Source organism: Physeter macrocephalus, chromosome 4, assembly GCF_002837175.3.
Source record: "Physeter macrocephalus isolate SW-GA chromosome 4, ASM283717v5, whole genome shotgun sequence".
Taxonomy (NCBI): Eukaryota; Metazoa; Chordata; class Mammalia; order Artiodactyla; family Physeteridae; genus Physeter; species Physeter macrocephalus.
This window is the reverse complement of record NC_041217.1, coordinates 41,271,440-41,297,728: the sequence shown is the minus strand read 5'-3', so window position 1 is coordinate 41,297,728 and position 26,289 is coordinate 41,271,440. Positions and strand designations below refer to the sequence as shown.

The following is a 26,289-nucleotide window of genomic DNA, read 5'->3' as shown; positions in this document are numbered from 1 at the left end:
TCCGGAGCCTGTGCTCCGCAACGGGAGAGGCCACAACAGTGAGGGGCCCGCATACCACAAAAAAAAAAAAAAAAAAAAAAAAAAAAAAGAGTAGGATGGGGAAGAGCCCTGGAGTGTCCTAGCTTCAGGGAACTCCTGAGCCTCAGGGGAAAAAGTTGACAGTTTTCTGTCTTTTCCTGTGGTCTCTGTTGATTCTTAATGATGCAAAGGTCAGAATGGAACAGAGAGGAATGGCCTGGCAGTGACTACCTTGGGAGGAAGGGAGGAGGAGTGATTGGCAGAGGGTGCCTGGGAGCTGGCGACGTTCTATTCCTTGACCCAATGAATGGTTATGTGGGTGTTGCTGACCTTGAGCTATACACTTGTGTTTTGTGCCTCTTTTTTAAAAAAATATTTATTTATTTATTTGGCTGAGTCAGGTCTTAGTTGCGGCATGCGGGATCTTTCGTTGCGGCACTCAGGCTTCTCTCCAGTTGTGGCATGAGGGCTCTAGAGCACGTGGGCTCACTAGTTGCAGTGTGTGGGCTCTCTAGTTGTGGCATGCGGGATTTAGAGCACGCAGGCTTAGCTGCCCCGCGGTATGTGGCATAGAACCCACGTCCCTTGCATTGGAAGGCAGATTTTTAACCACTGGAACACCAGGGAAGTCCACTGTTTTGTGCATCTTTATGTATGTGTATTGTTATATTTCACAACAAAAAAGCTTAAAGAAGAACAATCCTGGCTTACGAGTCAGAATATCTGGGTTCATCCTCGGCTCTTCCACTTATTTGTCATGAGATCATAGTATAGTCAACTTAATCTCTCTGGTCCTCAATTTCCACATCTGTAAAATGGGGTCAACAAACCTTAAAGTTCTCAGGGTGGCTGTGAGGGTTGAGTGAAAAACTGGTGTATTGTTGATACCCAGTAAACTTTAAAGCATGATTTACATGTAAAATATTATTTTATTTTATGGAAAGTCAGATAAGGGTGGAGATCAGCAGGAGAGCAGAGGCTGCTGATGGGAACTGGGCCAGCCAAGGAAAGGTCAGCAGCCATGCTTCGGGTTTGTGGGGAGGATGGAGGTATTAGTTTCCTAAGGCTGCCAGAATAATTACCACAATCTGAGTGGCTTAAAACAACAGAAATTTATTCTTCCACAGTTCTAGAGCCTAGAAGTGTGAAATAAAGGTATTGGCAGGGCCACACTCCCTCTGAAGGCTCCAAGGAAGAGCCTTTCCTTGCCTCATCCTACCTTCTCCTGGCTCCCCGTAGATCTTGGATTTCTTTGACTTGCAGCTGCATCACTCCCATCTCTGCCTTCATCTTTACACCATCTTTTTCTTTGTGTGTCTCTGTATCCAAATCTCAGTCTTCTTTCTCTTATCAAGATATAGGTCATTGGATTTAGGGCCAACTCTAGTCCAGTATGACTTCATCTTAACTTGACTACATCTGCAAAGACCCTATTTCCAAATAAGGTCATATTCGCAGGTACCAGGGATTAGGACTTCCACATATCCTCTTGGGGGACACAACTCAACCCACTGCAATGGAATTCTGGATGGAGAGATAGAGAAACTGGACTCAGGCCCCACTTCTACCACTTTGTGGACTTGGGCACTGGCTTCTTCAGCCTCAATGAGAAAATAAGTAGGAAATTAGAATTTGTTAAATGCCTGTAACGTGGTTTAAGGGTATTGTGAGGTTGACAATGTCATCCTTATTTTGCAGATAAAAAGATTGAGGCTGGGGGCTTCCCTGGTGGTGCAGTGGTTGAGAGTCCGCCTGCTGATGCAGGGGACGTGGGTTTGTGCCCCGGTCCGGGAGGATCCCACATGCCGCGGAGCGGCTGGGCCCGTGAGCCATGGCCGCTGAGCCTGCGCATCCGGAGCCTGGCTCCGCAACGGGAGAGGCCACAGCAGTGAGAGGCCCGCGTACAGCAAAAAAAAAAAAAAAAAAAAGATTGAGGCTGGGAAAGGGCATGGAAGTTACCCGATCCCACTGCTATAGTAAGAAGGGTCTTCTGGGATATGAGTGGAGAGGAAGTGCATGGTGACCCCTTCTGGGGCTCAGATTCAACAAGTCAAAGCCATATGATTTTATAAAATACCAGAGGGTTTATTCCTCGTCCCCAAGTGAATCAAAGGATAGGAAGTTAAAAAATAAACTGTAGTTGAACTCAGAACCCAGGACTTACACTGCCTTGTGGAAATGATTGTGAGTGTAGACCCCTGAGAGAGGATGCACAGCTGTGTAATTTCCTCTGCTCAGTGGCCAGCTCAGCACAGAGTCCTGCGTTGGTCATGTGATGTGGGCTGTGGAGGACGGGACAGATTCAAATCTCTGCTCTGTCTGCAACTATAAAGGTCCACAGCTCCCACCCCAAAGTGCCCTGACCCCTGACTGGGCTATGGCATAGGTTCCTATCTTGGTTATAATGTTGCTGTTGGATTGTCTGTGGGTGGTTGGCCTCAACCATGTGTTGTCCACGTGTCCCCCTCAGACTGAGAGATCCCCAGAGACCATCTGGTAAGCATTCAGCACAGCTCACTGTTCAGGTACCTTTCAAATGTAAGCACTGTGCTAGGGATATAGACAAGGGTTGGTTTTCCCACTCCAAGGGATTGGCCCAATTTTCCGGCACACATTCTCTCTTTGTAACCCACTGGCCAGCTCCTTCCCAGGGATCCAGCTCCCCAGCAGGTGAGGACTGATCTTCTTTTGCTCTGACCATTTTTTGGGGCCACAGATGCAGCTGCCAACAATTCTGGTCACAGCTCCAGGTGCAGAGGAAAGGAAAAAATGATGGTGTTTACTCATTTAACAATTTTGAATAGAACCTTTCAGAAGGGCCTTTGGCTGGCTAGTGGTCTAGCAGCCAGCAGAAACTAATGCCAGGTATAGCAATAGCCTGGAGAAGTTGTCCCTTCCAGCCTCTCCCTTGCAATATGCCGGTCCCCTAGAGAAGACTAAAGATGTTCCAGTGTTTTCTCCCTACCTCTTGGGCTGCACTGGATGTGCCCGAAGGAACAGTGGCTGAAATCAGAATTCTGGAAGGCCCCTCGGATCAATGGCTCTCAAACTTGAATCTGTCTCAGAATCACCTAGGGCAGTGGTTCTTAGAGTTTTGTGTGCACCAGAATCACCTGAAGGGCTGTTAAAACACAGATTGCTGGGCCCCATCTCCAGAGTCTGTGGTACAGAGGGAGAATTTGCATTTATCAGAAGTTCTCAGGTGTTCATGATGCCACTGGTCTGTGACTACCCTTTAAGAATACTGGTATAGGACCAGAATCTCGGGCCCCAGTCCAGGAGATTCTTAGTGAGAATAAGGTAGGGCCCAGGCATCTGTATTTTTAACAAACTTGCAGGTGATTCTGAAGCACAAGGTTTAGGAAATCGATGCCTTAGAGCTACACTGTAAGTCAGGGCTTAGGACTCCCAAAGACACACTCAGGGCATACTGAGGAAGTGGACTTTGAGTACAGTTAGGGCAAGGACAGTGTCATATACATAGACATCTCTGTATGTATTTGGCAGCAAGCAGCATGAAAGAGGTGTGAAATGAGAGTTTATTGCTGAGTGAAAGCTAGGACTTCCCCTGGGGTAAATGGAGATCACGCACTTTGTTTTTTTTAATGAGGGAGACATTGAATAAAGCTAGTGGTCCTGGTTACATTCTGGGACTTTGCTCAGCCTGATTAGAGGATATGTCCCACTTTGGATTAAGAACCAGATAAGATTCTTGTATCTTCTTTCTCTACCAAATTCTCCTCTTCCTAAAATAGGTAGAATAATGTCAGTATCCCTCTGAGATTAGGAGGGAATGGGAACTCCCATGCCAGGTCTGATGAATTGGCAGTGACTGTGGAGCTCTGAGCCAAGGCGGGGATTTAAGTCTGACCTCAGCAGAAAAAGTAGGAAAGAGTGATGTGATTGATTAACAGTGGCTACCACGGGTGCCTAGTGAGGATCTGCTGTCCCTGGGCAAGAGCAGGAAGGCTGGGTAGCTGGCAGCCCCCAGAGGCAGGGGTTTACCAGCCTGAGTCTTTACTATAATTCTGGTGGAGAGGCTGAGATCTTCAGGATGTGAGGAACTGGCCCTCAAGAGCAAGGAAGAAAGCTGGTTGTCAGAACTGGGGCCTGAGGTCAGAGGTGGATGAACAGGCAAGGGCTTGATGCACAAATCCAGGGCTCCAACACACTTAATCCCTCTTGCCCAGGTCCAGGACTGGAACACCAGACTGTGTTGGGGCCCCTGAAGGAGTGGGGACCAGGCGAGGTAGCCTGCTCGGGCAGCCTGGACTGACTCATTCTGGAAAGAAGACAAATTTGGGGCTCCTGAGTCCTGTTGGCGGTGCTGACCTCTCGGCCCTAACCTCATCCATCCAGGTTCTGCTGAGGGACTGGCCAGGCCTGGCCAAGCCATTTGGAAGCGTCTGAGATCAGAAGAAAAAGAAAATAGCCCATATCTGGGAGATGCATTAACTTTCCACCCTGTGTTCTGACATCTGGTTTTCCACTGGGGAAATTCATGGGATGCCGCTGCCTCCTTCCTGACCCCTGTGGCCCTGTCTGGGCCTTCTGACCTTGTTGCTTCCTCTCATCCTTCAGAAGATGACCGTGCATCCGTTCAGGCAAAGCTAAACACCCAAGATCTCCCACCCCCCACCCCCTCCAGCTTCCTGTACTTGTGCAACCCCGGTTTCTGCTATGAGTCTGTGCACATTCCTATCTGAGGACAGAAGGGGTCGTGATGGGCTCACAATTAAGTCCTGGAACCTCAGTGTGGAGCCAGTTAGTATGCAAGGCCCACACAAATGTTGTGTGGCAGCCTGCAGAGGAGCCAGTCTGGCCCCAGGGTTTCTGGGCTCTGAGTAGAGCTGGCTGAGGAGAGGGGGCAATAGGAAGGTAGCCCCTGACACCCCACCTAAAATAGCAAGACTGTGCAGAACAGCCCTGGACTGGCACCCAGACGTAAAAATCACCCCTAAGAGCATTGCCTCTGCCCAGGCTGGCTCCCTGAGAATTCCCTCATTTCTTCACCAGCAACCTGGGGCCTCTGTCAGTTTCCCTCTCCTACTCACCGTGCCACCACCTACCCTCCCCCAGTACAGTCGGAAAGTGGCCTTTTCAGCTCCCCTTCTCTGGCTCCCTCCCATCCTCCAAACCACAAGCACACAAGTCCACGGGTCTTTCTATATAAAGATGTCTCTACGTGGAAACAGACAGGAGGTAACAGAATTGTAGAAAATATCCCCAAAGGTTTTATAAACTTTTTCTACCAGGAAAGAATTTCTACTGGGCAGTGGCTGACTCACAGTGACACAGCAGGCCAGTGACGCTTGGGGACACATCTGCTCCTCTTAACAGTGTTATATATTCCATGCAATCAGGGACAATGCACGGTCCTCAGTGATCCACAGGGTCTAGTGGTGCCTGCACACAGTAGGTCCCTCATTCAGTTTCTTTCAACAACGCTTATTGAGAGTCCTTAAGTGCCAAGCATAGGGACTACATTGATAGGCAGGACTGTGGAGTCCCTGCTTTTAAGGAACACATGGCTGAAGAAAGAGATGAACATATATCATTGCAAAAGAGGATGTCATCGTAAGCCCTGTCAGGGTGGAGAGTTACTAATGCTTTTCCAGAGAGCCTTGAAGGATCAGGAGGATCTTGTCAGGTGTTGATGCAGAGACAGAACGTGGCAGACAAAGGGAGCAGACTTGGCCATTCCTCAGACGCATGGATGGGCCAGAGGAAGTTGTTACCAGAGTGGTCAAACTGGATGGGGAGGCCGTTCTTTCTCAGCACCCCCTCTCTGACCCCTTTGTTGTCCTCCTCTTATTAGTGTGGCAGGGACTGGTGACAGGTGGGGAAGATGGAGCTCAATGGTCTTTCCATCTTCCTCCCAGTTCTTCTCTAGACTCCTTCTCCCCTTTCAACCACCCCCCCCACCTATTAAACAAGGAGAGGGGGCCGGTTAGCGTAGGGCAACTGTATGGTATAGTGACTCAGAGCAGAGACTTTGGAGTAAGACTGTCTGAGATCAAATTTAACACTTCCTACTTACTAGCTATGTGATCTTAGGACAACCCCCTCTATGTGTCAGTTTCCTAATCTATAAAATGGAGATAATAGTAGTGCCTACTTCAGAGGGTTACTGTGAGAAGGAAATAACATGTAAAGCACTTAGAAATAGTACCTGCCACACGGAGAGTAGCTATAAGTGCTAGCAACTATTACTACTCCCACCTCTCTTACTATTGTTACAGGATTCTAAGTTATGATATCTCAGGGTCTCTTTGGAGTATCTCTCATTCCATATTCCATGGAACTGATACCCTTAAACCAGTAATCCCCAAACTTTTGTGTGCATCTGGATTACCTGAAGAGCTATTGGTGCAGTCACGGGGGTCTCTATCTCAGGAGATTCTAATTCAGCGGTTCTGTGTTGGGGCCCAGGAATTTGTAATTTTATCAATCTCTCTGGGTGTTTCTGATGAACACCAAGGACTGTGAACTTTGCAGAGGCTGATTGTTCCCTCTTTTCGGGTTTAGGGACTGGGCATTCTTGTTCTATTGCTCCTGACCCTCAGGGCTGGATTAACTGGGTACTTGTTACCTTAGAGAAGCATACCTGGGGAGGAGATTCGACTGTATTTGCATCTTGTTAGCAATCAGGAAGGGATATGGACAATCTGAACAAAGGGTTTATTTGTTATAACACTTAGGAGTGAGGGTAGGACTTCCAGGGACCCAAGCCTGAGAGACCTTGATTAAATGTGAAGGAGGGATGGTGCAGCAAGGTCTAGGTTACAAAAGGAAAGTCTTTTCTCGTCCAGGGGTCCAGGAGAAGAAGAAGAGGACCCGGGGATGCTAAGGTGGGGCAGAGCGGAGGTATAGACCAGCCCTAAGCCGGGGAAGCTGAGATGCAGATCCTGGGAGCGAAGAGCAGTCGTTCCACTGACTTCTTGTGTCCCCTGGCCAGCTATCTCCTTTTTCCTCTTTCCAGCTTCAACATTTTGACCCCTTTTTGCTCCTGTGTTTCCTCCCATTTCCTGTTGAGTGGAGGATCTTGCCTCTTTGTGGAGGAAGGCCAGAGAAGACCTTCAAGAAATACCAGGCCCGAGAAAGAAACAGCATATACATTGATTCAAATGTTAGCTGAGGAGGAGCAGCTGCCTTTCGTATCTGCACCAACAAATGTTAAGCAAATCAATCACCCTTCAAGGCTGCTTCTCAGGGGGGGAAAAGGAAGGGAATTATGATCTAAGGCCAGGAGTCTTAGCTGACTTTGGTGCATTTCAATGGGGAGAAAACTTTTAGTTAAAAGCTGTTTTAGTGCTGATCCAAAGGGAAATTGAGCCAAGTGAACGACAAAGTAATTTCTGACCTTGGAAAAATGGAAGGCAAAATCCAGCTCCCCCTAAGCGCCCCCTCCCCAGGCCTAGAGAGAACACTGAGTTGATTATTGCTATGCTTGCAGGTTATGTTCACTCCAGTAAGATAGTATTTAAATGTATAGTGTTTACCAAGTTGTGGCTTCAGAGGTAGCATGAAAGGTCTAGAAGGCGTGAAGGGGCCCTCACAGTGAGTTCCATGACTGCTTCCAACTCTGCTTAGCTCCAGCTCCCTCTCAGCCACAGGCCGCCATGAGGGAACAGCAGTGATGCTTTCACTTCTTCGGGGGCTTTTCATGAAGGAGAGCTGCTAAGGGTTTAGGCCCTGGAACTCACTCAAATATGTATGCCTGTCATTTCTGGTAATGTCGATTTCATATCTGTCATTCCACTTCAAAAATTTTTTAAACATTTCGTATATCATGACTTCATATTCTGTGTCTGATAATTTCAATACCTGAAGCTCTTGTTGGGAGGCAGGGGGCTACATTTGTTGTGGTGGTTTATTTCTTGTGTGTTTACTGATCGTTGATGGTGAGCTCATATTTGATTTTTATTTCTGAAAAACCTAGAGAACTAAAATGAAGGTTCTTTTCTCAGTGAGAATTTGCATTTGCTTTTGATGGAAGCTAGGACCACTACAGACCACAGAAAGCTTTATACCCTAGTGGATCCTTGGCTAAACCTCAGGGTCTTGGGTTCAGCTCCTCCACTTTGCTGATGGCCCAAGGCTTAGTCTCCTAAAAGCAGCCCTGATATCAGCATTTATCCTCTGGGCCACCCTCACCTTTTACTTATGCTTAACCATTCACAGTACTGGTTTTAGTTCATGGTTTATAAGACCTTTTTTCGTCCTTGTAGAATTGTTTATTACAAGTCCGGCACTGAGATGACAATTATATGTTGTATAGGATCCAGTTGTTTTGTAGCAGAAATCTTCAGAATTTTTAGTCCATCAAACTGCTGCACTATGAAGTCAAGATTTAAATTTGTATCCTGTCTCTGACATGTGCTAGCTGCATGGAACTTAACCTTTTGAGTCTCAATTTGACTCTCTGTGAAAAGATGTGTAAAAATACCTCAGTTGTTCCCATCCATTTCCCACTGCCACACACTGCAAATTGTAATGGATGACATTCACGTGAATGACACACCAGATGTTTATGATACCTAAAACAATTTTTCAGGGAAGTAAAGCACTACAATAGTCTCTATTGGTTACAACTATTAATGTATGTGAGATGTAGTTACTATAAGCACAGATAAGATAAATCTCGTGTTATGTGAAATTTGCCTACCTTTACTAATTTTTGCCCCCCACCCAAAATGGCATTTTGGAACAGAAATCAGCAAAAGACTTATTATGTGATGACCTTGATTCTGTTTTAATTCTAACATAATATAAACAATGTAAATAATTTTACAACTTTGGTATTCTAAGAGGTCTTTGTATAGCAAGGAGCTCATTCAAGCTGCTTTAGGGCATAGGCAGGCTGGTGGCTGCTCTGAAACTAGAAGGCTCTTGGGACTCAGCCACTTCTCTCTCCCTGTGCATGCCTTCTTTTCCTTAGAGCCTCTGTTCACTCCCAGTTTTGCTTCCTCATAACCTCATCTTGCACACAACTTTCATGGCCTTTCCCTTCTCTATATCTTTCCACCTCAACATCCACTGTTAACTACCTCCTCCTTCCGATAGTTTCAACCTTGGGTTTCTGAAAGCAACCATCTGAGGGTCCTGGTTAATCTTCTAGCCAGGGCTGGCCAGTCTGTGAATTGGCTGCCACTGGGTCACCTTTGCCCCAGTCAGCTGTATCTAAGAAGACAGAATCACAAAGTTACAGGGGCCTTGGGCAGGGCAATTTTCCTTAGAAGAAGTCTGTGGGTACGGTAAGCTTTCACTGAAGAAACACTTTACAACTCTAGGGGAAACAACAAGGCAAAGGGTTTGTTACACCAGTGTGTCAGGACATGGTAATTATAACAGGCAAGGAGCACAGCAGCTGTTACACACACAGCACTAAATATGTGAGTTTTCTTCCTGCCAGAAACTTTCCAACCCCAAACTTGTGAGGGCAGGTGGCTTCCTGAGGTTCTATTCCAGCTTTGGGTTTTCATGGAATGAACACATGCATCTGAAAGTATTCCTGGTAGTTGGGCCTTTGATGCACACCTGTTTTGGCCCTAACCCCCTAGGTGTCAGCAATAAGACGAGGCACTGACTTCTCTGAAGTGACGCAGAGCCCTAGAGCAGAGATGTCAGGACTAGGACAGTCTAACGGTTGACTGGGTGGACTCTGGAGCCAGACCACCTGGTGTGAATCCTGAATCCATCATTTACTAGCTATATGACCTTAGCCAAGTGTCTTTACCTCTTTGTGTCTCTTTTTCCTCGTATGTTAAGTAAGGGTAATAATTATCTTTAAACGGTTGTGGCAGAGATTAAATGAGTTGACACACACAAAGCCCTCATGGCACCATAACAATACCCAATAAACATAAGTTATTGTATTATTATAACTTCCAGAGGTCATCCTGCTGATTGTATGCCCCTCCATGATCCTACTTCGAATCCACCTCAGAGAACTATGAGTGGTCTCCTCTTAGAATCACCTGGAAGAGAATTCACAAACACTTCAGAAAGGCCTTATTGTATCCCATGGCCCATAAAGAAGTAGAGACATTTTCCCCTGCTCATCCTGCTACAACACAATCTCATGTCTTCTTTGTGTCTCCTTGTCCTCAGAAGGAAGAAGGGCATGGCCCCTGGCCCCTTGCCCCTGTGCTAAAGGGATCCACAGCTAGAGACCAGCCCTTTCCCTTTGAACAGGGGGAAGAGGGCCACGATGTTTTAGAGGCAGATGGCAGCAGCTGGAGAGAGGGGAAGGGAAGCTTGATATGTCCAAACTTGCCCCTTCAGGGGCCATGGTCTCTCACCTCTCCTCTTACAGCATTCCTTCTAAAGAATTTTTAGCTTAAACTTAATGATGAAATCCTGTCCCTAGATGAAATCAACCATCCTTATCATGACAGAAAAATGCGAATATCTGGTATTTTTCCATTACACATAGAGAAAACATAGGGAGTCTTAAAAAAGAAATGTTTGGGTGTTTTAATCCTTTCTTCAAAATGTTTCATTCCTCTCTTTTTAGAAGATGATGACATTCTCCAAGCATTTCAACCAGGTTTGTGAAAGTCTCACTCCTGCTCACACAAATCACATCTGCATTTGCAAAAATACGGACAGAGGAACACACAAACGTGATTTTATACACGTTCAAACACACAGGTGTCTACAGAATGGCACTCACACATGCCTGTCTGCACACACACCACACACACACACACACACACACACACACACGTATACCTGCAAACATTCAGGTTCACAATAGATGGCACACATACATGTGAACAAATAGAAACTAGTAGATAGAGCCATTTCTGCAGTGTTATTGCCATATACAAGCATACTTCATTTTATTGTGCTTAACTTTATTGCATTTGCAGATATTGCATTTTCCACAAATTGAAGGTTTGAGGCAACCCTGCACTGAGCAAGTCTATCAGCACCATTTTTCCAAAAGCATTTGCTCACTTCATGTCTCTGTGTCACATTCTGGTAATTCTCTCAATATTTCAAACTTTTTCATTATTATTATATTTGTTATGGTGATGTGTGATCAGTGGTCTTTGATGTGACTACTACTACTCACTAAAGCCTCAGATGATGCTTAGCATTTTTTTAGCAATATAGTATTTTTTAATTGAGGTATGAACTTTTTTTGACCTAATGCTATTGCACACTTAATAGACTACAGTAGAGTATAAGCATAACTTTTATATGCACTGGGAAACCAAAAAATTTGTGTGACTCACTTTATTGTGATATTCATTTTATTGCAGTGGTCTGGAACCCTGCCTACACTATCTCCAAGGTCTGCCTGTACTGACATGGAGTGCATATACACATGCATCTTTGGTGTGGCTAATTCACTACCAGGTTTGGGGGTAGGAAAGAAAATTGCATCTTTTCAGGGAGGATCAGAAATCTAGCTGAATTCCTAAACCTGCTGGGTTCCCCATCTCCTCCTTCTGTCCTTGGCTCTCAAGGGAAGTGACTGAGTTTTGAATGGAACTGAGGCTGGAGGATTATTCCAACTCAGAATAGTGGATCCTTGAACATGGGCCCTTGAGAGAGTCCAATGGAGTCTAAGTAATGTCCACTATGAAAAGAGAAATGAATAACTCCACCAATGAAAACAAGTGTCCAGAAAACAGCAAGTTTATCCTGTGCTAGAGCCAAGGAGCAACCAGGTGCCAATTACATCCCTGGGGGAAGGGAAGGGCAATGCAAGCACAGAGTGTGCCCTGTTGTAGGAGAGAGACCAGAGGCAGGAAGGGAGGAAAATCTGAATCTATAAGCTTTCTTTTTATATAAACCAGACTCATAAGTTTTCTTTATTTCAACTGGAACTCACATCACAGCTGCCCTATTTACTTACCTACCGGCTGCATTCCTTAGAACTAGTTTTTTTCCTGTTCAAATGGAAACCAGGCAGAATTGGGAAAATATTTCTGCAGCCAGCTCCTCAGTGCTGCTGTCTGAGGGAGACCATCTGACCCAGATGCCCTTCAAGTAAGTAAATACAGTTTTGCCCCCTCCCTGAGCAGAGGAGGGTGTACAAAAAAGGCAGAGAAAACGTTGGGTTCTGGAGGTGGGCTGATGCTGGTGTTGTTCTAACTGGCTTCCCTCAGGTCCATGGAGTCCAGTGGTGTGCTGGTAAATGTTTAACAACCAATTCTCGGGGCGGGGCGGGACGGGGGGCTGATTCGTAGTGCCTGCTGATTTCCATGGCCTATATGGAGCTACCAAAAGTGAAGTCCCTGAACATGGAGTTGGGAAGAGATGTGCACTGGCACTCCATTTCACAATATTTCTACCATCTGATACAATAGAAGTACGTAACCTCCAGAACGTAAGTAATTATAAAACGCACTAAGATAATTAGTGAGTGAGGGGGGTTGAGTATTTATTACCTTTGATTTTGTTTTGTTTTGTTTTGGTTTGGTTTTTTGGTTTCTTGGTTTTTTTGGCCGAGCTGCACGGCTTAGGGAATCTAAGTTCCCTGACCAGAGATCAAACTTGGGCCCCGGCAATGAAAGAGCCGAGTCCTAACCACTGGACTGCCAGGGAATTCCCACCTTTGTTTTTAATATGATGTAATTGTCAGTTTTTATCATTTAATTTCAAATGATGTAGAATGCCTTTAACAACCTGCTCACAAAGTTCTGGAAAATTGAACAGTCAGTTCTTGCAGGCCAGTGTGGGCTGCCTTTAGGGCACCACTGGCATCCCTGGGATCCCTCTGTCACTCAGAGTCAGGGGATAAATGCATTCGTGTTAAAACCACTCCCACTGATGCAAAGGCCACATCACCGGGGGAGAGGTTTAGAGTGGGTTCCATTTTCTTAAGGAGGTTCGGTCTTCAGAAGACAGAACAGACAACTGCTTGGGGGAGAACAGAGGTTGAAAAACACCATGTGGGTTTTTTGTTGTTGTTCTACCCACTATGAGCGTTTGACACATGGGTCAGGGGGTTCCACCTTACCCAGGCAGCTCCTAATTGTATGTGCTTCCACTTACGTAGTTGAGATAGCTTGATAACTTCTAGTTTTATTCCCTTAAGATCCGTGTGCTCTAAGGATAGCTCTCTGGCTGGAGTTCCCCAGCATTATCTGGGTCTCAGACCTTTGCCATTTTAGCTGGTGGATCCTGGAGGTGTCTGTGGCTATATGCTTTTCCTTGTTACTTCCTGGACCCTACCTATAGGAGTTGGGATGCTACTTATCTCCCAAAACTCTCTTGTGGGAAAACTTCATGCATAAGAGAGACAACATTTTACTCAGCTGGGGTCAAGGGAGGCTACACATCTGCCCCAGCCTCTGATCTTCTGAAAAATTGCTGAGCTTTATCCAAAGTACTCAGGTCCAGAAGTGGCAGTGTAAGGAAAAAAGTATATAAGGATTGAAACTTGAGGAGAAAAATCTTATTAGTAGGGTCTTATTAGTAGGGCCAAGAATTGAGGTAGATTTTTTGCTGAAGGATGTACAAAATGTGCCAGGGACAGAAGGTCAGACAGCAGACAGCTGCCTCAGAAGTGTTTAAAGTGTGGAGAGGTGGGAGTGAACAATGGTAATAGGTTTGGGTCTTCCATTTTAGGGTTGTCTCTTGTGGCCACCTGACGGCACAGTCAGTCTCACAATTCTTCACACTCATCAGGATCTTAGCTACATTGGCCCTGAAATTTAATGACCCTCATTCCCCTCCTGTCTTCATGTCCCTCGTAACCCAGGGGGGATTCTATGGTCCTTCAGTGTAATCACCCCTTGTGTATGTCTTTGTCTTTCTCCAACATGCTTTAATGAGGTTCAGTACTGCCTGGAGATCCAGCTGTACTTCCCTAGTAAATTCACTCCCCAGTTCCCGACGGCAGTGGATGTATAGCCCCTGCTCCTATTGAGGCAGGTCCCTCCCCAAACGTTGGGCTCCTCCCATCTCCCCCTGTCTACTAAAGACCTTTGTCCTGCAGTTCTCCCCTCTCTCTCCTGAAACATCAATTATTTCCTCTCTACTTGATCAAAACTCTAAATTTCTTATAAAACTCTCTCTCTCTTTCTCTCAGTACTTCTTCTTCCTCTGCTTCAGGCCAGAAGCTGCAGAGGTCAGAAGGGATGGTGATCAGCTTATATTCTCTGTCCCCACCTTGTGCATCTCCTCATTTTCCCCTCCCTCACTAGGCTGCCTCGTTCTCCAAGGCCGTTGCTCAAGGAGAGAGAGGAGATGCAAGGAGCAGGCAAGTTCTTACTTGACTGGTACTGTTTAGTATAGTGCTGATATCTTCTGGCCTTAGTGGGTGTTTAAAGCTGACTTTCTTCACTTGGGTCTAACATATGTTTCTTGGTGATGCCCCTGTTGTGGTCCTTTGATGGCAGCTTCCTTGATACAGACCATGCCTTTCCTCTGGCTGCCCATTTACCATTCCTCCCTTAGCTCATGGGTATCTTTTGGTCCACACCACACATACTCTTGTTGGGGCTCCAAAGTTCCTCTGGGAATTCAACATGGGCAGGGTCTCTATATGAAGTCACAGATCACCATCCTTATTCCAGGCTCCTATCAGCATTTTGGTCCTACTATCATGAGAGCACAGCTACTTCCCAACACAGCTCTCTCTACTCCACTATGGCAAGCCACTAGCCAGCCACAGTCTCTTTATTACATTTACAGGCGTGGGTCCAGCACCAGTCTATTATGTCTATTATATTCTCCAAATGATCCCTTAAGCCCTAATCACCTTGTTTGATGTGAAGGGCAAGCTTCTCCTCCCCACCTCCAAAACACTTCTATAACTTTCTCCAAAAAAATCAAATCACCTCCCCTTCAACTTCAGTCACAACACTTTAATACCCTTAAGGTTGTTGATGTGCTTAGAATTGCAAAATGGGTTTTAAGATATCTCCTTTGCAAATCCTGTATAGATGGTTTAGCACCTCACTCTGGAATGTGGACTCACTTTGCACCCATGGCTTTGTGCAAAGCCTTTGGGCTCTCAGTCAAGACTGAGGGAGAAAGAATTGTATTTTAGCATCTCATTACACATATCCATATCTGTCTGTAACTAAATCCACATGATGTTGCATTATATAAAGCTCGCCGTTTGAGAAAGAAAAGACAACACAAACTGAATAGTGAGAGTAACTGTAAAGTCTCTGACTTTGTCTGCTCGGGCTGCTATAACAGAACACTGCAGCCTGGGGTGGCTTATAACAACAACAGATTTTATTTCTCAGTTGTGGAGGCTGGGAAGTCGAAGATCAGGGTGCTGGCAGATTTGGTGTATAGTGAGAGCCCACTTCCTCGTTCAGAGATAACAACGTTCTCACTGTGTCTTCACAAGGCAGAAGAGGTGAGGGAGTTCTCTGGGGTCTCTTTTAAAAAGACACTAATCTCATTCATGAGGGTTCCACTCTCATGACCTACTTATCTCAGGCCCCACCTCCTAACACCATCGCATTGAGAGTCAGGATTTCAACATATGCATTTGTGGGGATACAAACATTCAGTCTGTAGCAGCCATTTTCATGGTGGACCACCAGAGCAAAGGGGCATGGACACCCTCCAATTTCTGTTTCTCCTGAGATCTGGCCATTAATCTCTTCCTGGGTTCCTGCATACATTTCTTGAGGCAACTTGAATGGGCCTCTTTTCCTTGCCTTCAAAAGCCCATCCAGGGAACTTTCCAAAACTAGATTTGCTTCTCATCAAATACTTCTCTGTAGGACTGCTCCCCCAGCAACCCCTAATTTCATCTCATTCAGTCCTGCCCTCCAAAGCCAGGCCAGGGGACAACCAGGGAGGCATCAAACACAGGAGCTAAAATCTGAAACCATCAACAACGCCTCAACTTTTCAGGGCTCCAACAGGCTGGTTGGAACCTCTTTGCCTAGTATTTCCTGATTACTTGATAGGAAACCACTATCTCCAAGTGACACTCAAGGGCAGGGGCAGGAACCTTCTGGAGGATGGTGAAACAAGAGGAGCGTGTCTTCCCCCAGGCTGTCCTCCCAGAAGGCTTTCCTAAAATGCATTTCATTTCCTGAGTTAGAGTAGATACTAAGTTCTTTCTTGGGACAAGAGTTAGTTTCTCCTTGCAGACCAGAAAGATGCTGCTTGTTCCTCAGACCCTTTTCTACTTTTTATATTTTCTCCTTTTTCCTCCTCTTTTTGGTGACGTTAACCCCTGACTCTACTCAATGGTCTTTAGCAGTTTTTGTCTTTTCTAGTCTTCTTCTTGATGGGAAAGTATTTTCCCTGCCTGTCTATATCTAGCTTTCTTGTTCTTGATGGTTTACTATGGACATTTATCCTTTTATTATCTTTTCCCTGTTATGTTTTTGTTCCTTTGAAGGTCTTAGCTTTTATTTGCCTTTACTTTTCATGTTGTTTACTTTTTGTACATAATTTTACTTTGTTTCCTTGTAAAATATTTGATTTTTATTTAAAACATTCTTAAATACCTAGTTTTAAAAATAATAATTCTTCAGGTTTGGTTTATTTATTTATTTATTTATTTTTTCTGTTTTATCCTTTTCCAACTTCTGTTCCTGGCTTTACATTTTTTATTTTAATTTTTGTCTCTTCCTCTTTTTTAAATTTATATTTAGTTTTATGATTTGTTTCTATCATAGCCTGCAAGAGGGGTGGGTGCAGGAATAATAGCAATTGGAAGAGGCCACACAATGCAAGGGGATGATGGGCCACCTTCCTCCTGCCCTTCTGAGCTACTCTGCAGGCTCCCTCAGAGGCTCCCGAAATGACTCCCCATTGCTCTGTAATTGACATTTGTCCTGTTCTGGGGCAGCCCAGCATCTTTTGAGTACTCTGGCGTCTTTAAGGTATCAGCTTTCTTCTTCACATTTGTCACCACAGTGCTATAAAACCCAGGATGCTCTACACTGGGGCACCACATCCATGTTCCAGGCAGGAGGAAGGAGGGAGGGGTTGAGTCTGTGTGAAGGAAACACAAGCTTCTCCATGAATCCGCTGCACTCTTCTGCTTACGTCTCATTGGCTAGAACTCTGCATCCCTAGCTCTGAGGGAGTCTGGGGTAGTGAGAATAATATAGAACTCTCTAACTTTGTCAAAACCTTTACTTTTTTTTTTCTTAAAATAATCTCAAATTTAGAGAAAAGTTGCAAGTATGTTATAAAAACCTCTTTTCCCTGAACTGCTGAGAGTAAGTTGCCAACTGATGCCTCAGCACCCCTGAAAAATTTAATGTGTGTTTCCTGCAAAAAAGGGATATTCTCCTACATATTGTATAACTACAACACAACCATGGAAATCAGAAAATTGACGTTGGTGTAGTGCCACCTTTTAATCCCTAGATATCGTTAATGTTTTGCTATTTGTCCCAAGAATCTCCTTTATACCAAAAGTATCCATTTTGGAATCACATGTTGCACTTAGTTGCTGCTTCTCTTTAGTCTCTTCCATCTGAACCAATTCCTCAGTTTTTCCCTGACTTTCATGACTTTGACTCTTTTGAAGATTACAGGCTAATTATTTTGTAGATGTCCCTCATTGTTTCCTCCTGATTATTTTCAGGTTATGCATCTTCAGCAGGAATATCACAGGAGTGACCTGTGTTTTTTTCATTGCACCCTAATAGGTGAGGCTTGATATCAGTTTATCCCGTTACTGAAGAGGCTTTCATTACTTACATTGGTGTCTGTTGGGCTTCTCCACTATGACATTTTTCTTTTTTCCTTTGTAGCTAAAAAGTATTTTATAGGCAGTGCTTTGAAACTACTTAGATATCCCATTCTTCATCAAACATTTAATTAATTTAGACCAGGAGTCAACAAACTCTTTGTGTAAAGGGCCAGAGTTATTACTATCTAGTAAACATTTTCAGATTTGCAGGCCAGGAAGCCACGTTGAGGATATTATGTAGGTACTTTCATAATGAGAGGAAAAAAAACTTTCCAGAACATCTTCACTGATGAAATTAAAAATATAATTAGTGAGTACAATTTTTTTTGTAGTGCAGATCTCCTAATGAGAATAGAATTCTTTTGGGGGTCGGGGGAAGGTTAGACTTAACTGGGGTTCAAGCTCAGTGTTCCCAGTTATCAAATTGATTGCAAATGTTCCTCTGCAAAAATCATTCTGAGCCTGTGGGTCGTACAGAAGCAGACAGAGGGTTGGATTTGGTCCACAGGCCATCGTCTGCTAACTCAGGGATTTGTCTTTTACTCAATGGGTTACGTTCTGTTGCTAACATGAATTTTGATGTTGAAATTTTCTCTGAGTTGACTGGTACAAGCTCCTTCAAGCTGGCCTCTGTGTCCTTTTGCCCCATCCCCATCATACTTTGAGCGCTTCCTTACCTTTGGCACAAGGTGTTCTCGGCTCCTTTTGCATGTTCTCTGCCCCAGCCTTGAAAAGCAACCATATCTTCACAGAGCCCGAGTGTCTTTCAGCACAGAGTGATACTCAGAAGCTGAGCTCTGGGTGCCAGGGTTGCTCATTGCTCCTGGGGTGTTACTCTTCCCAGGCCCTCTCAGGGGGCAGAGCTAGGATATACATGTGTGTTTACCAATGCCTCCAGTTCCAATCTAATACCACAGGGGTGTTTCTACTTTTTCTCCCTTTCCACACTTGCAACTTCTTTTTCTAACAGAGAGAGACCTGGCTCCCACTATAATTAAAATACTTTCTCATTTAATCAATGCCCCCTGTAAGTAACCACCTTCCCATTCCTGTTCCCAGCCCTGCGCCTTACTGATGCTCTCTTCATCTTGCTCAGGCTCTGATAACCTTCTCTGGGCCACACTGGTGTGTGGAGGTCAGGTCATCATGCCCAGGCTCTGACTCCCATGGCAAGCTGCGCTTTTACTTGGAACCTCTACTCACCTGTTTGGGCTGACAGCCCAGGATGGATGCTACCTTTTTACTGTTCACATCATGAATGTCTTCCTCACACCCCTCCCCTTGGACTCCAACACCTTTTCTGGGCTATCCCCACATGGATACCCTTCTCACTTTGCTTGGGCGCTGACTCCCCACATCAGCATTCCCCCTACTGTGTGGATGCCTTGCTACTCTGCTCTGGCTCTGACACCACATGCCAGATTGCTCCTCTCCATGGATGTCTACCTTGCTCTGCCTTACCTGACAGCTTCAGGACTGAATTGCTCAGGAAGGGGAAGGAGTAAGACTGCTTTTAAAATCTTTACATAGTTACTGAGGTTTTTTTTTTGAGATATAATAATAGCTAATGCTCATGGTGCTTACTGGGTGCTGGGCATTGTTCTGAACACTGTTTACTGAACTCAGGTAATTCTCACAGCCTCTATAGGAGGTTGTATAATTATAATCTCTAGGTCATAAATAAGGAAGTTGAGGCACAGAGAGGTTTAGTGACTTGTCCAAGGTCACTCATCTCATAAGTGATGGAACCAGGACTCAGGCAAATCAGTTCACCACACACCACAAGCAAAACTCTTCAGATACAGTTAAGCTCCACAGTGAACTGTCCCTGTTTTCATTCCTTTTCTTGTGTTTCCCAGAGAAAACACTACAGTCATTTGGTATAAGTTATTCCTATGCATATATTTGTACTTTCATTATACATATAGGATAACTTTGCATGCTTTTAAATTTTATGATTATTATACAGAATGCATTACCTTGCAAATTTCTTTTTTTTCTATCTACTTCATGATTTTAAGATTTATTCTTATTGCAATGCATATCTTTAGTTCATTCCTTGAAATTGCTATATAATATGTTGTATGAATATACCACAATTTATTTATCCAAATACTGTGGGTGGACAATTTAGGTTGTTCACAATTTTCCACTATTAAAAGCATTGCTGGAATTTCCCTGGTGGCGCAGTGGTTAAGAATCCTCCTGCCAATGCAGGGGACATGGGTTCGAGCCCTGGTCTGGGAAGATCCCACATGCCGGGGAGCAACTAAGCCGTGCACTACAGCTACTGAGTCTGCTCTCTAGAGCCTGTGAGCCACAACTACTGAGCCCACATGCTGCAACTACTGAAGCCCACATGCCTAGAGCCCGTGTTCCCCAACAAGAGAAGCCACCGCAATGACAAGCCTGCGCACCGCAACGGAGTAGCCCCTGCTCGCCGCAACTAGAGAAAGCCTGCGCACAGCAACAAAGACCCAACGCAGCCAAAAATAAATAAATAAATAAATAAACAAAAATAAAATCATTACTGAAATAAACATTTTTGTCTTTTTATGCAATTGTGCAAGTTTCTTTAGAATATGTGCTTAGCAGTAGAATAAGCTATGTGCATCTCCAACTATGCCTAAGTATTTTTCCAAAATGGTTTTACTAGTTTACATTCCAACTAGGGGTGACTGAGTTCACGTTTTTTCACTTCCTTGCCAGTGTCTAGTATTGTCAGACTTTTTAAATTTTTCTAGTCTGATGTGTGTAAATATTCTTATTAATTTTCTAATTTACATGTCCCTGATTACTAGTGAAGTTGAGAATATTTTTATAAATATACAGAATTTAGGGTTTTCTCTTTGGTGAATTATCTGTTCACATCATCTGTCTATTGAGTTTATAATTTTCTTACTGTTTGAGGAATTTTTCAAAGTATAAAATGGATGCAAATTCTTTGCTCAGTTATAATTTCTCCTATTGTGTGGCTTGTTTTTTTCATTTAATAGATGGTATTTTTGTTGCGCAGAAGATTATAATTTTCAGGCAATCAAACTGATTACTTTTTTATGGTTTACATTCTTTGCATGTTGTTTAAAAATGTCTTCCCTACACAAAAGGCATAAAGATATATCTGTATTTTCTTTTTAGAGTTCTAAAGTTTTGCTCTTGAAACATCTAAGTATCTACTCATTTGAAATTTATTTTTGTGAATATTATGAGGTAAATATCTAATTTTATTTTTTTTCCATATGGATACCTAATTGTCTCTGCATCATTTATTTAGAAGTCTATCTTTTCCCTGTTGATTTAGGATGCCATCTCTGTTGTTTACCAGATTTCCACATGTGTGGGTCTGTTTCTGGTTTCTTTAACCTGTTCCACTGGACTGTTTTGTCTCTCCCTGTATGAATACTACACTGTCTTAATTATAGTAGTTTTTAGAAGCAAGTCCTCATATCTATTAGGGCAAGACTCTCCTCCTTTTGTCATGGCTGAACTTGGCTCTTTGCTTTTCCATATTAATTTTATAATCAGCTTGTCAAGTCTTTTGTTTCTTAGCTTTTTACAACTTTATTAAGTTACATGTACACTTTGTTGAGTTTCAACATAGGTGTATACCCATAAAGTCATTGGCACAATCCAGTAAATTAATATCCCTGTAGCAAACAGACTCTGTGAGCTGCTCTAGCAAATTAATCGAACCCAAGGAGGGGGTGTTGGGAACCTCTGATGTATAGCCAATCATTCAGGAGTACAGGTAACGACAATGTGGACTTGTGACTGACACACTGAATTGGAGGGGGTCATTGGAACTTCCAATCTACAGTGGGTTGGTCAGAAGCACAGGTGATAACCTCGGCCTGCAACTTGCATCTGAAGTGGGTGGGGGTGGGGAGTCTTGTGGGACTAAGCCCTTAATCTGTGGAGTCTGATGATATCTACAGGTGGATAGTGTCAGAATTGAGTTGAATTGTAGACAAACTGGGGTCTGAGAATTGTTTGTTGTTGTTATGGAAAGCACCTCCTCCCCTGCAGTGGAACTGGGTCCCAGAACCCCAAATATTCATGAATTGGTGTATCTTTCCATTTGTTTAGGTCCTCTGTGAGTTCTCTCAGCAATGTTTTGTACTTTTGAGTTTAAATATCTTGTATATTTTTTGGCAAATTTATCCCTGGATTGTATTTTTATGCCATTATAAATGGTATTTTAAAATTTCAATTTCTGGTTTTTTGTTGCTAATATATAGAAATACACTTGATTTCAACCTTGTATCATGCAACCTTGTTGAACTCACTAAAAAGTTCTGTAGCCTTTTTTTTTTTTTGGTAGATTCCCTAGGATTTTCTATATAGAATATCATGTCACTTGAAAGTACAGACATTTTCACTTCCTTCTTTCCGATATGTATGCCTCTTACTTCTTTTTCTTTCCTTATTGCATTGGCTAGGACCAAGCTGTCTTATAAAGTCATTATGGCACCAAACTGACTGCCATAAAGTCATTCATAATATTCCCTTATTAATGCTTTAATGTCTGTAGGATCTATAGTGCTTACCCCTCCCTCACTCTCAATATTGGTAATATATGTCTTCTCTGTTATTTTTCTGATCAATCTGGCTAGAGATTTATCCATTTTATTGATCTTCTCCAGGATTCAGCTTTTGGTTCCACTGACTGTTCTTTGTTATATTTTAGTTTTCAATTTATTTTCTGCTCTTTATTTCCTTTCTTCTGCTTTGGTTCTAATTTTTCTTTTTTTCCTGATTCCTTCAGGTAGAAGTTGAGGTTATTGATTGTAAATCTGTATACCTTTCTAACATTAGTGTCTAGTGCTATAAATTTTCCTCTAAATCTTGCATTAGATACACCCCACATATTTTTATATGTCTTATTTTCATTTTCATTCAGATCAAAGTATTTTCTAATGTCCCTTGTGAATATTTTTTGAAACATGAGATGTTTTCAGCAGTGTTGCTTAGTTTACAAATACTTGGGAAATTTTCAGGTATCTTTCTATTCTTAATATCTATTATATTCCCTCTTTGGCCAGATAACGTATTTTGTATGATTTGAATCATTTGAAATTTTTCATGACTTGCTTTATGGCCCAAATTATCTATCTTAGTATATGTTCCATGGGCACTGGAAAGCAATGTGTATTCTGCTGCTGTATCACAGAGTGTTCTCAAAATACCAGTTAGGTCCAATTGGTTGTAGGGTTGTTCAACTCTACTTTATCCTTGCTATTTTTTATCTACTTGTTCTATCAATTATTGAAATGGGAATGTTGAAAACTCCTGTTGTAATTGTGGATTTGTCCATTTCTCCTTGTGTTTCTATTAGGTTTTCTTCCATGTATTTTGAAGCTCTAATATTAGGTACATAAATATTTTAGGACTATTGCTTCCTCTTAAGGAATTGACCCCTTTGTCACTATGAAATGACTCTCTTTTTCCTGGTGATATTTCTTGTTCTGAAACTTACTTTGTCTGATATTAGTATAGTCACTACAGCTTTCTTTTGAAATAGTAACATGATACATCATTTTCATCCTTTTACTTTTAATCTGTCTTTTCCTATATATTTAACATGGGTATCTTAGAAAATAATTGTCTTTTTAAAAAATCCAATCTGACAATTTGCCTTTTGGTTAGACTGTTAAGACTAACTGCATTTAATGTGATTATTGACATGGTTGGGTTTAAATCTATCATCTTGCTATTTGTTTTCTATTTGTCTCTTCTTGATTTCCTTTATCCTTTTTTTTCCTGTCATCTTTTTGGTTGATAATTTTAATGATTCTACTTTATCTCCTTTATTAGCTTATTAGCTATACTCCTTTGTATTATTCTTTTTGATTGTTGCTTTAGGGTTTATAGTATTCATCTGTAACTTATACAGTCTATCTTTACCACTTCATGTGAAATGTACCATCTGTACAAAGTATATTTGCTTTTCTTCCATCCCAACTTTTGTGCTACTGTTGTCATATATTTTACCTCAACATATGTCATAAACCCTATAATAAACTATTATTATTATTACACTGAACAGTCAATTATCTTTTACATGTATATTTTTAAATTATTTAAAATTTATATTTATGCACGTATTTACCATTTCCAGTAATTTCTTTTATTCTTTTATGTAGATTCAAATTTTCACCTAGTATCATTTTCCTTTTGTACTTCCTTTAACATTTCTTATACTGCTGGTCGGTTTGTGATCTTCTCTCTTTGCTTTAAGACTTTATCACTAGTTTTAAGCAATTTGATCATGATATGTCTTGATGTATTTTTCATATTTCTTCTGCTTAGGGTTCATTGGGATCTGTAAGTTTACAGTTTTGATCAAATTCAGAAAATTTTTAGTAATTATTTCTTTAAATATGTTTTCTGTTCCTCTTTTCTGGGTCTCTGATTATATGTATATTATGCAGTTTGATGTTGTCCCTCAGTTCACTGATGCTCTGTTTATTTTTTATCAGACTTTTTCTTGGTGTTACATTTTTAATTGTTTCTATTGCTGTGTCTTTCAGTTTGTAAAGTCTTTTCTTGTATAGAGTCTAATAATATGTTATAATCTCATCTAGTATGTTTTTCAACCTATAGAATTTGATTAGGTATTTTGTTATGTCCTCCATATCTCTCCTTATCATGTACACTCATTCCTCTACATTCTTGAACACACAGAGTATGTTTATCATTATGTTTTAATGCTCTTGTCCACTTAATTCTATCATCTGTGTCATTTCTGAGTTTGTTTCAATAAATTTACTTTTCTCTTCATTAAAGGTTATATTTTCCTGTCTCTTTGCATGCCTGGTAAGTTTTGCTTGGATGCCAGACCTTGTGAATTTTACACTGTTGGTTGCTGGATTTTAAAAATTATATATGTATTTAAATAATTTTGAAGTTTGTTCTAGGATACAGTTAAGTCATATAGAAATAGATTGATTCTTTCTTGAACTGCTTTCAGACTTTGTTAAGCAGATCTAGAGCAGCCTTTAGTCTAAGGCTAATTTGGCCTCACTACTGAGGTAATACCAGTATGAGGACTCTACTTTATGCCCCATGATTTAGGAGACCCTTCCCCTCTGGCTTGTGGGAATAAGAACCTACTTTCTTGAGCTGTGTGAGCAATGGGGATTGTTCTGCCTCCTCCTTTAAGTGGTTCTTTCCCCAGCCTTGGGTAATTTCCTCATATGCATGCACTGATCAGTACTAAGGTGAAAACTTGAGGGAACCCTCTGTAGATCTCTGAAGCTCTCTATGTGTGTAGCTCTCTCCTCTCCAACTCAGCCCTTCAAAGTCTGGCCAACTTGGACTTCCAAAACTGAACTTTGATCCTTAATTCAGAGATCACTTCGTTTGTTTCCCTTCTCTCAGAAGTCATTATATAATGCTGCCTGTTGTCCAAAGTCTGAAAACCATTATTTCATATATTTTGTCAATTTTTAAAAAGTTGTTTAAGGCGGGACGGCAAGTCCAGTCCCTGTTACTCCTTTACAGACAGAAATGGAAATCTTCACTGTCTTTACTTGCCTGGTTGCCTACAAACCCAAGTACTTAGAAAAAAATTTACATATTTGCAGAGGTAGATGTGACAAAATTCTAATACATTAGTACATAAATCCAACATTACCACCACTGTGACCCCCTCAATAGATGATGTTCTGGGGGATGGCTTCTTCTATGGGGGGGATCAGGTAAGGTATGCAGCACGGGAGATAGCCTATGGTTAGTGAGAAATTTCTGCCCCTTTTCCACTCAGATCCTACCAGACTATAAGTAAATGAGTGTGATGTTATCATTGAGAAAATCTTAACATTTCTCAAAATGCAATAATATCTCCCATTTAAAAAACAAAACAAAGACCTCTCCCTATATTCCTACTCCAGCTATTGCCCAATTTCACTCTTTTTTACAGCGAAAATTCTTGAAAGAGCTCTCTAAACTTGCTCTCTCCTCTCCTCTCTCTTGCATTCTGTCTGGTCAGGCTTTGGCTTCACCATTTCAGTGAAACAGTTCTTGTCAGGGTCACCAGTGTCCTCCATGCTGCAGACGCAATGATCGTTCCTCATTTCTTATCTTCTGTTGCCTCTCATTTGGACATAACTTATCCTGCCCTCTTTTGAAACCTTTTTTTCCCCTTGGCCTTTGGGAAATCACTCTCATCACTCTCTTCCTACCTCACTGGCAGCTCCTTCTCAGTCTCTTGCTAGCTCCTCCTCATCTTCCTGACTTTTTTTTACCCATACTTACTACCTAGATGATCCACCAAGTCCATGACTTTAAATACCATTTATATATTGATGATTTCCAACTTTACATCCCTGTTTTCACCCCTTACCCTGCATTTAACTCCTCTCTTCAACTGACTACTTATTATACATCTCCACTGGATATTCAGTAGGTATTATTAAACAAGTCTCAAACGAAACTGATCTTCTCCCTCAAATCCATGTACCCTGTAGTCTTCTCCTTCTCTGTAAATGGCATCGCCACCCTACCAGTTATTTAGGTAAAAAAATTGGAGCTAGTCTTTGTTCCTGTCACATTCACATCAATCCATCAGCAAATTCTGTCAGCTGCACCTTCAAGTCCAATAATTTATTACCACCTCTATTAGT

The 26,289-nt window shown here is 42.5% G+C and overlaps 1 long non-coding RNA gene across 1 annotated transcript in view; it reads left to right on the top strand.

Annotated features, from left to right (window-relative positions):
- Positions 1–20,176, top strand: part of LOC102974031 (uncharacterized) — a 49,285-nt gene extending 29,109 nt beyond the window's left edge. Inside the window, exon 3 of the long non-coding RNA XR_008617064.1 lies at positions 19,883–20,176. This is a non-coding gene — a long non-coding RNA (uncharacterized lncRNA). The remainder of the gene's footprint in view (positions 1–19,882) is intronic.
- Positions 20,177–26,289: the final 6,113 nt, after the last annotated feature.